At 62.1% G+C, this 14,970-nt stretch overlaps 9 non-coding genes across 9 annotated transcripts; all 9 read right to left on the bottom strand.

Annotated features, from left to right (window-relative positions):
• Positions 1-1,096: 1,096 nt before the first annotated feature.
• LOC146351661 (5S ribosomal RNA) lies at positions 1,097-1,215 on the bottom strand. The gene has a single exon (XR_014789808.1). It is a non-coding gene; the product is annotated as a 5S ribosomal RNA (ribosomal RNA).
• A 1,684-nt stretch (positions 1,216-2,899) lies between these two features.
• On the bottom strand, positions 2,900-3,018 carry LOC146351662 (5S ribosomal RNA). Its single transcript, XR_014789729.1, has one exon. It is a non-coding gene; the product is annotated as a 5S ribosomal RNA (ribosomal RNA).
• Positions 3,019-4,707: 1,689 nt separating this feature from the next.
• Positions 4,708-4,826, bottom strand: LOC146351663 (5S ribosomal RNA). The gene has a single exon (XR_014789809.1). It is a non-coding gene; the product is annotated as a 5S ribosomal RNA (ribosomal RNA).
• Positions 4,827-6,514: 1,688 nt separating this feature from the next.
• Positions 6,515-6,633, bottom strand: LOC146351664 (5S ribosomal RNA). The gene has a single exon (XR_014789810.1). It is a non-coding gene; the product is annotated as a 5S ribosomal RNA (ribosomal RNA).
• Positions 6,634-7,572: 939 nt separating this feature from the next.
• Positions 7,573-7,691, bottom strand: LOC146351665 (5S ribosomal RNA). The gene has a single exon (XR_014789765.1). It is a non-coding gene; the product is annotated as a 5S ribosomal RNA (ribosomal RNA).
• Positions 7,692-9,379: 1,688 nt separating this feature from the next.
• LOC146351666 (5S ribosomal RNA) lies at positions 9,380-9,498 on the bottom strand. The gene has a single exon (XR_014789811.1). It is a non-coding gene; the product is annotated as a 5S ribosomal RNA (ribosomal RNA).
• A 1,684-nt stretch (positions 9,499-11,182) lies between these two features.
• LOC146351667 (5S ribosomal RNA) lies at positions 11,183-11,301 on the bottom strand. The gene has a single exon (XR_014789740.1). It is a non-coding gene; the product is annotated as a 5S ribosomal RNA (ribosomal RNA).
• Positions 11,302-12,989: 1,688 nt separating this feature from the next.
• On the bottom strand, positions 12,990-13,108 carry LOC146351668 (5S ribosomal RNA). The gene has a single exon (XR_014789688.1). It is a non-coding gene; the product is annotated as a 5S ribosomal RNA (ribosomal RNA).
• A 1,688-nt stretch (positions 13,109-14,796) lies between these two features.
• Positions 14,797-14,915, bottom strand: LOC146351669 (5S ribosomal RNA). The gene has a single exon (XR_014789689.1). It is a non-coding gene; the product is annotated as a 5S ribosomal RNA (ribosomal RNA).
• Between the last annotated feature and the right edge of the window lie 55 nt (positions 14,916-14,970).

Here is a 14,970-nt window from a genome sequence, read left to right on the forward strand (position 1 = left end):
GCTCAGGCTGGCTGAAGAGAGGAAGGGAAAAGGAAGCAGGAAGAGCCAAAGGAGGAAAAGCCTACATCACCCGGCGCTTCCGGGCGGTCTCCCACCCAAGTAGTATCCAGGCCTGACGAGATCGGGCATATTCAGGGTACTATGGCCGTAGGCGCTCTGCAGCCTTGCCACCACCACCTTAAAGCAGGAGCCCCGCAGGAACACACCCGCAACGTCAAATGCAGCAGTGATCCAGTCTCCCCCTACCCTTCGCGTCGCCTGCCTGCCTTGCTGCATTGGGCTCATTCTCCTGCTTCTGTCGCCTGCACCTTGGCTTCCCTGCCTTTCGCCCTTCTGAAAAGGCACTGAAACACCGCTGCTGCCCCGAGACGCACTCCAGCGCTCCATAGGCGTCTCAAGCCTCCCTGGAGCTGCATCTCCACAAGGTTGCGCCGGGACGAGGGAACAGCAGGGTTGCCGCTAGAGGCAGCCCCGCCCCGCCACACCACCGGGATGAATGTCCGGAAGCCGTCACGGGGGAGGGGGGAACAGCCCCTCTCGCAGGCTGGCAAGTCCGCTGCATGTCCCCCATTCCGCCCCACCTGTGGGTTGCACTGGCCTAGTTTTCCAAAGGCTTGGAGGGAAAAGCCCCCCGCCCAAGCCCTCCTCTGCCCTGTGGTGGAGGAAGGCCATAGCCAGCGGGCCAGGAGCTTCAGGGGCAGCCAGAGTGTGCTGCAAAAGGGAAGCGGTGGCAGCAGCTGCGCTGGGGATCAGGTTGGCTGAAGAGAGAAAAGGAAAAGGAAGCAGGAAGAGCCAAAGGAGGAAAAGCCTACATCACCCGGCGTTTCCGGGCGGTCTCCCACCCAAGTAGTATCCAGGCCTGACGAGCTCGGGCGCGTTCAGGGCAGTATGGCTGTAGAAGCTGCGCCGCTTTGCTGCCAGTGCCTTTAAGCAGAGATACAGCAACAAGGCACCGTCGCAGCAAAAGGCTGCGTTGAGCCAGTTTTCCCCCGACAAAATGCTGCGGTGAGCCAGTTTTCCTCCAGCAGCTGCGCTGGGGCACAGGCTGGCTGAAAAGAGGAAGGGAAAAGGGAGCGGGAAGAGCAAAAGGAGGAAAAGCCTACAGCACCCGGTATTCCCAGGCGGTCTCCCATCCAAGTACTAACCAGGCCTGACCCTGCTTAGCTTCCGAGATCAGACGAGATCGGGCGCGTTCAGGGTAGTATGGCCGTAGACGCTCTGGTGCCTTGCCACCACCGCCTTTAAGCAGGAGCCCTGCAAGAACACACCCGCAACTTCCAATGCAGCAGCGAGGCAGTCTCCCTCTACCCCTCGCGTCGCCTGCCTCGCTGCGTGGGCCTCATTCTCCTGCTTCTGTCGCCTGCACCTTGGCTTCCCTGCCTTTCGCCCTTCTGAAAAGGCACTGAAACACCGCTGCTGCCCCGAGACGCGCTCCAGCGCTCCATAGGCGTCTCAAGTCTCCCTGGAGCTGCATCTCCACAAGCTTGTGCCGGGACGAGGGAACAGCAGGGTTGCCGCTAGAGGCAGCCCCGCCCCGCCACACCACCGGGATGAATGTCCGGAAGCCGTCACGGGGGAGGGGGGAACAGCCCCTCTCGCAGGCTGGGCAAGGCCGCTGCATGTCCCCCATTCCGCCCCACATGTGGGTTGCACTGGCCTAGTTTTCCAATGGCTTGGAGGGAAAAGCCCCCCCCCCAAGCCCTCCTCTGCCCTCTGGTGGAAGAAGGCCATAGCCAGCGGGCCAGGAGCTTCAGGGGCAGCCAGAGTGTGCTGCAAAAGGGAAGCGGCGGCAGCAGGTGTGCTGGGGCTCAGGCTGGCTGAAGAGAGGAAGGGAAAAGGAAGCAGGAAGAGCCAAAGGAGGAAAAGCCTACATCACCCGGCGCTTCCGGGCGGTCTCCCACCCAAGTAGTATCCAGGCCTGACGAGATCGGGCATGTTCAGGGTACTATGGCCGTAGGCGCTCTGCAGCCTTGCCACCACCACCTTAAAGCAGGAGCCCCGCAGGAACACACCCGCAACGTCAAATGCAGCAGTGATCCAGTCTCCCCCTACCCCTCGCGTCGCCTGCCTCGCTGCATGGGCCTCATTCTCCTGCTTCTGTCGCCTGCACCTTGGCTTCCCTGCCTTTCGCCCTTCTGAAAAGGCACTGAAACACCGCTGCTGCCCCGACACGCACTCCAGCGCTCCATAGGCGTCTCAAGTCTCCCTGGAGCTGCATCTCCACAAGGTTGCGCCGGGACGAGGGAACAGCAGGGTTGCCGCTAGAGGCAGCCCCGCCCCGCCACACCACCGGGATGAATGCCCGGAAGCCGTCACGGGGGAGGGGGGAACAGCCCCTCTCGCAGGCTGGGCAAGTCCGCTGCATGTCCCCCATTCCGCCCCACCTGTGGGTTGCACTGGCCTAGTTTTCCAAAGGCTTGGAGGGAAAAGCCCCCCGCCCAAGCCCTCCTCTGCCCTGTGGTGGAGGAAGGCCATAGCCAGCGGGCCAGGAGCTTCAGGGGCAGCAAGAGTGTGCTGCAAAAGGGAAGCGGTGGCAGCAGGTGTGCTGGGGCTCAGGCTGGCACAAGAGAGGAAGGGAAAAGGAAGCAGGAAGAGCCAAAGGAGGAAAAGCCTACATCACCCGGCATTTCCGGGCGGTCTCCCACCCAAGTAGTATCCAGGCCTGACGAGCTCGGGCGCGTTCAGGGCAGTATGGCTGTAGAAGCTGCGCCGCTTTGCTGCCAGTGCCTTTAAGCAGAGATACAGCAACAAGGCACCGTCGCAGCAAAAGGCTGCGTTGAGCCAGTTTTCCCCCGACAAAATGCTGCGGTGAGCCAGTTTTCCTCCAGCAGCTGCGCTGGGGCACAGGCTGGCTGAAAAGAGGAAGGGAAAAGGGAGCGGGAAGAGCCAAAGGAGGAAAAGCCTACAGCACCCGGTATTCCCAGGCGGTCTCCCATCCAAGTACTAACCAGGCCTGACCCTGCTTACCTTCCGAGATCAGACGAGATCGGGCGCGTTCAGGGTAGTATGGCCGTAGACGCTCTGGTGCCTTGCCACCACCGCCTTTAAGCAGGAGCCCTGCAAGAACACACCCGCAACTTCCAATGCAGCAGCGAGGCAGTATCCCTCTACCCCTCGCGTCGCCTGCCTCGCTGCGTGGGCCTCATTCTCCTGCTTCTGTCGCCTGCACCTTGGCTTCCCTGCCTTTCGCCCTTCTGAAAAGGCACTGAAACACCGCTGCTGCCCCGAGACGCGCTCCAGCGCTCCATAGGCGTCTCAAGTCTCCCTGGAGCTGCATCTCCACAAGCTTGTGCCGGGACGAGGGAACAGCAGGGTTGCCGCTAGAGGCAGCCCCGCCCCGCCACACCACCGGGATGAATGTCCGGAAGCCGTCACAGGGGAGGGGGGAACAGCCCCTCTCGCAGGCTGGGCAAGTCCGCTGCATGTCCCCCATTCCGCCCCACATGTGGGTTGCACTGGCCTAGTTTTCCAATGGCTTGGAGGGAAAACCCCCCCCCCCCAAGCCCTCTTCTGCCCTCTGGTGGAAGAAGGCCATAGCCAGCGGGCCAGGAGCTTCAGGGGCAGCCAGAGTGTGCTGCAAAAGGGAAGCGGCGGCAGCAGGTGTGCTGGGGCTCAGGCTGGCTGAAGAGAGGAAGGGAAAAGGAAGCAGGAAGAGCCAAAGGAGGAAAAGCCTACATCACCCGGCGCTTCCGGGCGGTCTCCCACCCAAGTAGTATCCAGGCCTGACGAGATCGGGCATGTTCAGGGTACTATGGCCGTAGGCGCTCTGCAGCCTTGCCACCACCACCTTAAAGCAGGAGCCCCGCAGGAACACACCCGCAACGTCAAATGCAGCAGTGATCCAGTCTCCCCCTACCCTTCGCGTCGCCTGCCTGCCTTGCTGCATTGGGCTCATTCTCCTGCTTCTGTCGCCTGCACCTTGGCTTCCCTGCCTTTCGCCCTTCTGAAAAGGCACTGAAACACCGCTGCTGCCCCGACACGCACTCCAGCGCTCCATAGGCGTCTCAAGTCTCCCTGGAGCTGCATCTCCACAAGGTTGCGCCGGGACGAGGGAACAGCAGGGTTGCCGCTAGAGGCAGCCCCGCCCCGCCACACCACCGGGATGAATGCCCGGAAGCCGTCACGGGGGAGGGGGGAACAGCCCCTCTCGCAGGCTGGGCAAGTCCGCTGCATGTCCCCCATTCCGCCCCACCTGTGGGTTGCACTGGCCTAGTTTTCCAAAGGCTTGGAGGGAAAAGCCCCCCGCCCAAGCCCTCCTCTGCCCTGTGGTGGAGGAAGGCCATAGCCAGCGGGCCAGGAGCTTCAGGGGCAGCCAGAGTGTGCTGCAAAAGGGAAGCGGTGGCAGCAGCTGCGCTGGGGATCAGGTTGGCTGAAGAGAGAAAAGGAAAAGGAAGCAGGAAGAGCCAAAGGAGGAAAAGCCTACATCACCCGGCGTTTCCGGGCGGTCTCCCACCCAAGTAGTATCCAGGCCTGACGAGCTCGGGCGCGTTCAGGGCAGTATGGCTGTAGAAGCTGCGCCGCTTTGCTGCCAGTGCCTTTAAGCAGAGATACAGCAACAAGGCACCGTCGGAGCAAAAGGCTGCGTTGAGCCAGTTTTCCCCCGACAAAATGCTGCGGTGAGCCAGTTTTCCTCCAGCAGCTGCGCTGGGGCACAGGCTGGCTGAAAAGAGGAAGGGAAAAGGGAGCGGGAAGAGCAAAAGGAGGAAAAGCCTACAGCACCCGGTATTCCCAGGCGGTCTCCCATCCAAGTACTAACCAGGCCTGACCCTGCTTAGCTTCCGAGATCAGACGAGATCGGGCGCGTTCAGGGTAGTATGGCCGTAGACGCTCTGCTGCCTTGCCACCACCGCCTTTAAGCAGGAGCCCTGCAAGAACACACCCGCAACTTCCAATGCAGCAGCGAGGCAGTCTCCCTCTACCCCTCGCGTCGCCTGCCTCGCTGCGTGGGCCTCATTCTCCTGCTTCTGTCGCCTGCACCTTGGCTTCCCTGCCTTTCGCCCTTCTGAAAAGGCACTGAAACACCGCTGCTGCCCCGAGACGCGCTCCAGCGCTCCATAGGCGTCTCAAGTCTCCCTGGAGCTGCATCTCCACAAGCTTGTGCCGGGACGAGGGAACAGCAGGGTTGCCGCTAGAGGCAGCCCCGCCCCGCCACACCACCGGGATGAATGTCCGGAAGCCGTCACGGGGGAGGGGGGAACAGCCCCTCTCGCAGGCTGGGCAAGGCCGCTGCATGTCCCCCATTCCGCCCCACATGTGGGTTGCACTGGCCTAGTTTTCCAATGGCTTGGAGGGAAAAGCCCCCCCCCCAAGCCCTCCTCTGCCCTCTGGTGGAAGAAGGCCATAGCCAGCGGGCCAGGAGCTTCAGGGGCAGCCAGAGTGTGCTGCAAAAGGGAAGCGGCAGCAGCAGGTGTGCTGGGGCTCAGGCTGGCTGAAGAGAGGAAGGGAAAAGGAAGCAGGAAGAGCCAAAGGAGGAAAAGCCTACATCACCCGGCGCTTCCGGGCGGTCTCCCACCCAAGTAGTATCCAGGCCTGACGAGATCGGGCATGTTCAGGGTACTATGGCCGTAGGCGCTCTGCAGCCTTGCCACCACCACCTTAAAGCAGGAGCCCCGCAGGAACACACCCGCAACGTCAAATGCAGCAGTGATCCAGTCTCCCCCTACCCTTCGCGTCGCCTGCCTGCCTTGCTGCATTGGGCTCATTCTCCTGCTTCTGTCGCCTGCACCTTGGCTTCCCTGCCTTTCGCCCTTCTGAAAAGGCACTGAAACACCGCTGCTGCCCCGACACGCGCTCCAGCGCTCCATAGGCGTCTCAAGTCTCCCTGGAGCTGCATCTCCACAAGGTTGCGCCGGGACGAGGGAACAGCAGGGTTGCCGCTAGAGGCAGCCCCGCCCCGCCACACCACCGGGATGAATGCCCGGAAGCCGTCACGGGGGAGGGGGGAACAGCCCCTCTCGCAGGCTGGGCAAGTCCGCTGCATGTCCCCCATTCCGCCCCACCTGTGGGTTGCACTGGCCTAGTTTTCCAAAGGCTTGGAGGGAAAAGCCCCCCGCCCAAGCCCTCCTCTGCCCTGTGGTGGAGGAAGGCCATAGCCAGCGGGCCAGGAGCTTCAGGGGCAGCAAGAGTGTGCTGCAAAAGGGAAGCGGTGGCAGCAGCTGCGCTGGGGCTCAGGTTGGCTGAAGAGAGAAAAGGAAAAGGAAGCAGGAAGAGCCAAAGGAGGAAAAGCCTACATCACCCAGCGCTTCCGGGCGGTCTCCCACCCAAGTAGTATCCAGGCCTGACGAGCTCGGGCGCGTTCAGGGCAGTATGGCTGTAGAAGCTGCGCCACTTTGCTGCCAGTGCGTTTAAGCAGAGACACAGCAACAAGGCACCGTCGGAGCAAAAGGCTGTGTTGAGCCAGTTTTCCCCTGACAAAATGCTGCGGTGAGCCAGTTTTCCTCCAGCAGCTGCGCTGGGGCACAGGCTGGCTGAAAAGAGGAAGGGAAAAGGGAGCGGGAAGAGCCAAAGGAGGAAAAGCCTACAGCACCCGGTATTCCCAGGCGGTCTCCCATCCAAGTACTAACCAGGCCTGACCCTGCTTAGCTTCCGAGATCAGACGAGATCGGGCGCGTTCAGGGTAGTATGGCCGTAGACGCTCTGCTGCCTTGCCACCACCGCCTTTAAGCAGGAGCCCTGCAAGAACACACCCGCAACTTCTAATGCAGCAGCGAGGCAGTCTCCCTCTACCCCTCGCGTCGCCTGCCTCGCTGCGTGGGCCTCATTCTCCTGCTTCTGTCGCCTGCACCTTGGCTTCCCTGCCTTTCGCCCTTCTGAAAAGGCACTGAAACACCGCTGCTGCCCCGAGACGCGCTCCAGCGCTCCATAGGCGTCTCAAGTCTCCCTGGAGCTGCATCTCCACAAGCTTGCGCCGGGACGAGGGAACAGCAGGGTTGCCGCTAGAGGCAGCCCCGCCCCGCCACACCACCGGGATGAATGTCCGGAAGCCGTCACGGGGGAGGGGGGAACAGCCCCTCTCGCAGGCTGGCAAGTCCGCTGCATGTCCCCCATTCCGCCCCATCTGTGGGTTGCACTGGCCTAGTTTTCCAAAGGCTTGGAGGGAAAAGCCCCCCGCCCAAGCCCTCCTCTGCCCTGTGGTGGAGGAAGGCCATAGCCAGCGGGCCAGGAGCTTCAGGGGCAGCCAGAGTGTGCTGCAAAAGGGAAGCGGTGGCAGCAGGTGTGCTGGGGCTCAGGCTGGCACAAGAGAGGAAGGGAAAAGGAAGCAGGAAGAGCCAAAGGAGGAAAAGCCTACATCACCCGGCATTTCCGGGCGGTCTCCCACCCAAGTAGTATCCAGGCCTGACGAGCTCGGGCGCGTTCAGGGCAGTATGGCTGTAGAAGCTGCGCCGCTTTGCTGCCAGTGCCTTTAAGCAGAGATACAGCAACAAGGCACCGTCGCAGCAAAAGGCTGCGTTGAGCCAGTTTTCCCCCGACAAAATGCTGCGGTGAGCCAGTTTTCCTCCAGCAGCTGCGCTGGGGCACAGGCTGGCTGAAAAGAGGAAGGGAAAAGGGAGCGGGAAGAGCAAAAGGAGGAAAAGCCTACAGCACCCGGTATTCCCAGGCGGTCTCCCATCCAAGTACTAACCAGGCCTGATCCTGCTTACCTTCCGAGATCAGACGAGATCGGGCGCGTTCAGGGTAGTATGGCCGTAGACGCTCTGGTGCCTTGCCACCACCGCCTTTAAGCAGGAGCCCTGCAAGAACACACCCGCAACTTCCAATGCAGCAGCGAGGCAGTCTCCCTCTACCCCTCGCGTCGCCTGCCTCGCTGCATGGGCCTCATTCTCCTGCTTCTGTCGCCTGCACCTTGGCTTCCCTGCCTTTCGCCCTTCTGAAAAGGCACTGAAACACCGCTGCTGCCCCGAGACGCACTCCAGCGCACCATAGGCGTCTCAAGTCTCCCTGGAGCTGCATCTCCACAAGGTTGCGCCGGGACGACGGAACAGCAGGGTTGCCGCTAGAGGCAGCCCCGCCCCGCCACACCACCGGGATGAATGTCCGGAAGCCGTCACGGGGGAGGGGGGAACAGCCCCTCTCGCAGGCTGGGCAAGGCCGCTGCATGTCCCCCATTCCGCCCCACCTGTGGGTTGCACTGGCCTAGTTTTCCAAAGGCTTGGAGGGAAAAGCCCCCCGCCCAAGCCCTCCTCTGCCCTCTGGTGGAAGAAGGCCATAGCCAGCGGGCCAGGAGCTTCAGGGGCAGCCAGAGTGTGCTGCAAAAGGGAAGCGGCGGCAGCAGGTGTGCTGGGGCTCAGGCTGGCTGAAGAGAGGAAGGGAAAAGGAAGCAGGAAGAGCCAAAGGAGGAAAAGCCTACATCACCCGGCGCTTCCGGGCGGTCTCCCACCCAAGTAGTATCCAGGCCTGACGAGATTGGGCATGTTCAGGGTACTATGGCCGTAGGCGCTCTGCAGCCTTGCCACCACCACCTTAAAGCAGGAGCCCCGCAGGAACACACCCGCAACATCAAATGCAGCAGTGATCCAGTCTCCCCCTACCCTTCGCGTCGCCTGCCTGCCTTGCTGCATTGGGCTCATTCTCCTGCTTCTGTCGCCTGCACCTTGGCTTCCCTGCCTTTCGCCCTTCTGAAAAGGCACTGAAACACCGCTGCTGCCCCGACACGCACTCCAGCGCTCCGTAGACGTCTCAAGCCTCCCTGGAGCCGCATCTCCACAAGGTTGCGCCGGGACGAGGGAACAGCAGGGTTGCCGCTAGAGGCAGCCCCGCCCCGCCACACCACTGGGATGAATGCCCGGAAGCCGTCACGGGGGAGGGGGGAACAGCCCCTCTCGCAGGCTGGGTAAGTCCACTGCATGTCCCCCATTCCGCCCCACCAGTGGGTTGCACTGGCCTAGTTTTCCAAAGGCTTGGAGGGAAAAGCCCCCCGCCCAAGCCCTCCTCTGCCCTGTGGTGGAGGAAGGCCATAGCCAGCGGGCCAGGAGCTTCAGGGGCAGCCAGAGTGTGCTGCAAAAGGGAAGCGGTGGCAGCAGCTGCGCTGGGGATCAGGTTGGCTGAAGAGAGAAAAGGAAAAGGAAGCAGGAAGAGCCAAAGGAGGAAAAGCCTACATCACCCGGCGTTTCCGGGCGGTCTCCCACCCAAGTAGTATCCAGGCCTGACGAGCTCGGGCGCGTTCAGGGCAGTATGGCTGTAGAAGCTGCGCCGCTTTGCTGCCAGTGCCTTTAAGCAGAGATACAGCAACAAGGCACCGTCGCAGCAAAAGGCTGCGTTGAGCCAGTTTTCCCCCGACAAAATGCTGCGGTGAGCCAGTTTTCCTCCAGCAGCTGCGCTGGGGCACAGGCTGGCTGAAAAGAGGAAGGGAAAAGGGAGCGGGAAGAGCAAAAGGAGGAAAAGCCTACAGCACCCGGTATTCCCAGGCGGTCTCCCATCCAAGTACTAACCAGGCCTGACCCTGCTTAGCTTCCGAGATCAGACGAGATCGGGCGCGTTCAGGGTAGTATGGCCGTAGACGCTCTGGTGCCTTGCCACCACCGCCTTTAAGCAGGAGCCCTGCAAGAACACACCCGCAACTTCCAATGCAGCAGCGAGGCAGTCTCCCTCTACCCCTCGCGTCGCCTGCCTCGCTGCGTGGGCCTCATTCTCCTGCTTCTGTCGCCTGCACCTTGGCTTCCCTGCCTTTCGCCCTTCTGAAAAGGCACTGAAACACCGCTGCTGCCCCGAGACGCGCTCCAGCGCTCCATAGGCGTCTCAAGTCTCCCTGGAGCTGCATCTCCACAAGCTTGTGCCGGGACGAGGGAACAGCAGGGTTGCCGCTAGAGGCAGCCCCGCCCCGCCACACCACCGGGATGAATGTCCGGAAGCCGTCACGGGGGAGGGGGGAACAGCCCCTCTCGCAGGCTGGGCAAGGCCGCTGCATGTCCCCCATTCCGCCCCACATGTGGGTTGCACTGGCCTAGTTTTCCAATGGCTTGGAGGGAAAAGCCCCCCCCCCAAGCCCTCCTCTGCCCTCTGGTGGAAGAAGGCCATAGCCAGCGGGCCAGGAGCTTCAGGGGCAGCCAGAGTGTGCTGCAAAAGGGAAGCGGCGGCAGCAGGTGTGCTGGGGCTCAGGCTGGCTGAAGAGAGGAAGGGAAAAGGAAGCAGGAAGAGCCAAAGGAGGAAAAGCCTACATCACCCGGCGCTTCCGGGCGGTCTCCCACCCAAGTAGTATCCAGGCCTGACGAGATCGGGCATGTTCAGGGTACTATGGCCGTAGGCGCTCTGCAGCCTTGCCACCACCACCTTAAAGCAGGAGCCCCGCAGGAACACACCCGCAACGTCAAATGCAGCAGTGATCCAGTCTCCCCCTACCCCTCGCGTCGCCTGCCTCGCTGCATGGGCCTCATTCTCCTGCTTCTGTCGCCTGCACCTTGGCTTCCCTGCCTTTCGCCCTTCTGAAAAGGCACTGAAACACCGCTGCTGCCCCGACACGCACTCCAGCGCTCCATAGGCGTCTCAAGTCTCCCTGGAGCTGCATCTCCACAAGGTTGCGCCGGGACGAGGGAACAGCAGGGTTGCCGCTAGAGGCAGCCCCGCCCCGCCACACCACCGGGATGAATGCCCGGAAGCCGTCACGGGGGAGGGGGGAACAGCCCCTCTCGCAGGCTGGGCAAGTCCGCTGCATGTCCCCCATTCCGCCCCACCTGTGGGTTGCACTGGCCTAGTTTTCCAAAGGCTTGGAGGGAAAAGCCCCCCGCCCAAGCCCTCCTCTGCCCTGTGGTGGAGGAAGGCCATAGCCAGCGGGCCAGGAGCTTCAGGGGCAGCAAGAGTGTGCTGCAAAAGGGAAGCGGTGGCAGCAGGTGTGCTGGGGCTCAGGCTGGCACAAGAGAGGAAGGGAAAAGGAAGCAGGAAGAGCCAAAGGAGGAAAAGCCTACATCACCCGGCATTTCCGGGCGGTCTCCCACCCAAGTAGTATCCAGGCCTGACGAGCTCGGGCGCGTTCAGGGCAGTATGGCTGTAGAAGCTGCGCCGCTTTGCTGCCAGTGCCTTTAAGCAGAGATACAGCAACAAGGCACCGTCGCAGCAAAAGGCTGCGTTGAGCCAGTTTTCCCCCGACAAAATGCTGCGGTGAGCCAGTTTTCCTCCAGCAGCTGCGCTGGGGCACAGGCTGGCTGAAAAGAGGAAGGGAAAAGGGAGCGGGAAGAGCCAAAGGAGGAAAAGCCTACAGCACCCGGTATTCCCAGGCGGTCTCCCATCCAAGTACTAACCAGGCCTGACCCTGCTTACCTTCCGAGATCAGACGAGATCGGGCGCGTTCAGGGTAGTATGGCCGTAGACGCTCTGGTGCCTTGCCACCACCGCCTTTAAGCAGGAGCCCTGCAAGAACACACCCGCAACTTCCAATGCAGCAGCGAGGCAGTATCCCTCTACCCCTCGCGTCGCCTGCCTCGCTGCGTGGGCCTCATTCTCCTGCTTCTGTCGCCTGCACCTTGGCTTCCCTGCCTTTCGCCCTTCTGAAAAGGCACTGAAACACCGCTGCTGCCCCGAGACGCGCTCCAGCGCTCCATAGGCGTCTCAAGTCTCCCTGGAGCTGCATCTCCACAAGCTTGTGCCGGGACGAGGGAACAGCAGGGTTGCCGCTAGAGGCAGCCCCGCCCCGCCACACCACCGGGATGAATGTCCGGAAGCCGTCACAGGGGAGGGGGGAACAGCCCCTCTCGCAGGCTGGGCAAGTCCGCTGCATGTCCCCCATTCCGCCCCACATGTGGGTTGCACTGGCCTAGTTTTCCAATGGCTTGGAGGGAAAACCCCCCCCCCCAAGCCCTCTTCTGCCCTCTGGTGGAAGAAGGCCATAGCCAGCGGGCCAGGAGCTTCAGGGGCAGCCAGAGTGTGCTGCAAAAGGGAAGCGGCGGCAGCAGGTGTGCTGGGGCTCAGGCTGGCTGAAGAGAGGAAGGGAAAAGGAAGCAGGAAGAGCCAAAGGAGGAAAAGCCTACATCACCCGGCGCTTCCGGGCGGTCTCCCACCCAAGTAGTATCCAGGCCTGACGAGATCGGGCATGTTCAGGGTACTATGGCCGTAGGCGCTCTGCAGCCTTGCCACCACCACCTTAAAGCAGGAGCCCCGCAGGAACACACCCGCAACGTCAAATGCAGCAGTGATCCAGTCTCCCCCTACCCTTCGCGTCGCCTGCCTGCCTTGCTGCATTGGGCTCATTCTCCTGCTTCTGTCGCCTGCACCTTGGCTTCCCTGCCTTTCGCCCTTCTGAAAAGGCACTGAAACACCGCTGCTGCCCCGACACGCACTCCAGCGCTCCATAGGCGTCTCAAGTCTCCCTGGAGCTGCATCTCCACAAGGTTGCGCCGGGACGAGGGAACAGCAGGGTTGCCGCTAGAGGCAGCCCCGCCCCGCCACACCACCGGGATGAATGCCCGGAAGCCGTCACGGGGGAGGGGGGAACAGCCCCTCTCGCAGGCTGGGCAAGTCCGCTGCATGTCCCCCATTCCGCCCCACCTGTGGGTTGCACTGGCCTAGTTTTCCAAAGGCTTGGAGGGAAAAGCCCCCCGCCCAAGCCCTCCTCTGCCCTGTGGTGGAGGAAGGCCATAGCCAGCGGGCCAGGAGCTTCAGGGGCAGCCAGAGTGTGCTGCAAAAGGGAAGCGGTGGCAGCAGCTGCGCTGGGGATCAGGTTGGCTGAAGAGAGAAAAGGAAAAGGAAGCAGGAAGAGCCAAAGGAGGAAAAGCCTACATCACCCGGCGTTTCCGGGCGGTCTCCCACCCAAGTAGTATCCAGGCCTGACGAGCTCGGGCGCGTTCAGGGCAGTATGGCTGTAGAAGCTGCGCCGCTTTGCTGCCAGTGCCTTTAAGCAGAGATACAGCAACAAGGCACCGTCGGAGCAAAAGGCTGCGTTGAGCCAGTTTTCCCCCGACAAAATGCTGCGGTGAGCCAGTTTTCCTCCAGCAGCTGCGCTGGGGCACAGGCTGGCTGAAAAGAGGAAGGGAAAAGGGAGCGGGAAGAGCAAAAGGAGGAAAAGCCTACAGCACCCGGTATTCCCAGGCGGTCTCCCATCCAAGTACTAACCAGGCCTGACCCTGCTTAGCTTCCGAGATCAGACGAGATCGGGCGCGTTCAGGGTAGTATGGCCGTAGACGCTCTGCTGCCTTGCCACCACCGCCTTTAAGCAGGAGCCCTGCAAGAACACACCCGCAACTTCCAATGCAGCAGCGAGGCAGTCTCCCTCTACCCCTCGCGTCGCCTGCCTCGCTGCGTGGGCCTCATTCTCCTGCTTCTGTCGCCTGCACCTTGGCTTCCCTGCCTTTCGCCCTTCTGAAAAGGCACTGAAACACCGCTGCTGCCCCGAGACGCGCTCCAGCGCTCCATAGGCGTCTCAAGTCTCCCTGGAGCTGCATCTCCACAAGCTTGTGCCGGGACGAGGGAACAGCAGGGTTGCCGCTAGAGGCAGCCCCGCCCCGCCACACCACCGGGATGAATGTCCGGAAGCCGTCACGGGGGAGGGGGGAACAGCCCCTCTCGCAGGCTGGGCAAGGCCGCTGCATGTCCCCCATTCCGCCCCACATGTGGGTTGCACTGGCCTAGTTTTCCAATGGCTTGGAGGGAAAAGCCCCCCCCCCAAGCCCTCCTCTGCCCTCTGGTGGAAGAAGGCCATAGCCAGCGGGCCAGGAGCTTCAGGGGCAGCCAGAGTGTGCTGCAAAAGGGAAGCGGCAGCAGCAGGTGTGCTGGGGCTCAGGCTGGCTGAAGAGAGGAAGGGAAAAGGAAGCAGGAAGAGCCAAAGGAGGAAAAGCCTACATCACCCGGCGCTTCCGGGCGGTCTCCCACCCAAGTAGTATCCAGGCCTGACGAGATCGGGCATGTTCAGGGTACTATGGCCGTAGGCGCTCTGCAGCCTTGCCACCACCACCTTAAAGCAGGAGCCCCGCAGGAACACACCCGCAACGTCAAATGCAGCAGTGATCCAGTCTCCCCCTACCCTTCGCGTCGCCTGCCTGCCTTGCTGCATTGGGCTCATTCTCCTGCTTCTGTCGCCTGCACCTTGGCTTCCCTGCCTTTCGCCCTTCTGAAAAGGCACTGAAACACCGCTGCTGCCCCGACACGCGCTCCAGCGCTCCATAGGCGTCTCAAGTCTCCCTGGAGCTGCATCTCCACAAGGTTGCGCCGGGACGAGGGAACAGCAGGGTTGCCGCTAGAGGCAGCCCCGCCCCGCCACACCACCGGGATGAATGCCCGGAAGCCGTCACGGGGGAGGGGGGAACAGCCCCTCTCGCAGGCTGGGCAAGTCCGCTGCATGTCCCCCATTCCGCCCCACCTGTGGGTTGCACTGGCCTAGTTTTCCAAAGGCTTGGAGGGAAAAGCCCCCCGCCCAAGCCCTCCTCTGCCCTGTGGTGGAGGAAGGCCATAGCCAGCGGGCCAGGAGCTTCAGGGGCAGCAAGAGTGTGCTGCAAAAGGGAAGCGGTGGCAGCAGCTGCGCTGGGGCTCAGGTTGGCTGAAGAGAGAAAAGGAAAAGGAAGCAGGAAGAGCCAAAGGAGGAAAAGCCTACATCACCCAGCGCTTCCGGGCGGTCTCCCACCCAAGTAGTATCCAGGCCTGACGAGCTCGGGCGCGTTCAGGGCAGTATGGCTGTAGAAGCTGCGCCACTTTGCTGCCAGTGCGTTTAAGCAGAGACACAGCAACAAGGCACCGTCGGAGCAAAAGGCTGTGTTGAGCCAGTTTTCCCCTGACAAAATGCTGCGGTGAGCCAGTTTTCCTCCAGCAGCTGCGCTGGGGCACAGGCTGGCTGAAAAGAGGAAGGGAAAAGGGAGCGGGAAGAGCCAAAGGAGGAAAAGCCTACAGCACCCGGTATTCCCAGGCGGTCTCCCATCCAAGTACTAACCAGGCCTGACCCTGCTTAGCTTCCGAGATCAGACGAGATCGGGCGCGTTCAGGGTAGTATGGCCGTAGACGCTCTGCTGCCTTGCCACCACCGCCTTTAAGCAGGAGCCCTGCAAGAACACACCC

The sequence above is a fragment of the Heloderma suspectum genome, chromosome 3 (genome assembly GCF_057233095.1).
Source record: "Heloderma suspectum isolate Gila_16-S chromosome 3, 16-S_ref, whole genome shotgun sequence".
Taxonomy (NCBI): domain Eukaryota; kingdom Metazoa; phylum Chordata; class Lepidosauria; order Squamata; family Helodermatidae; genus Heloderma; species Heloderma suspectum.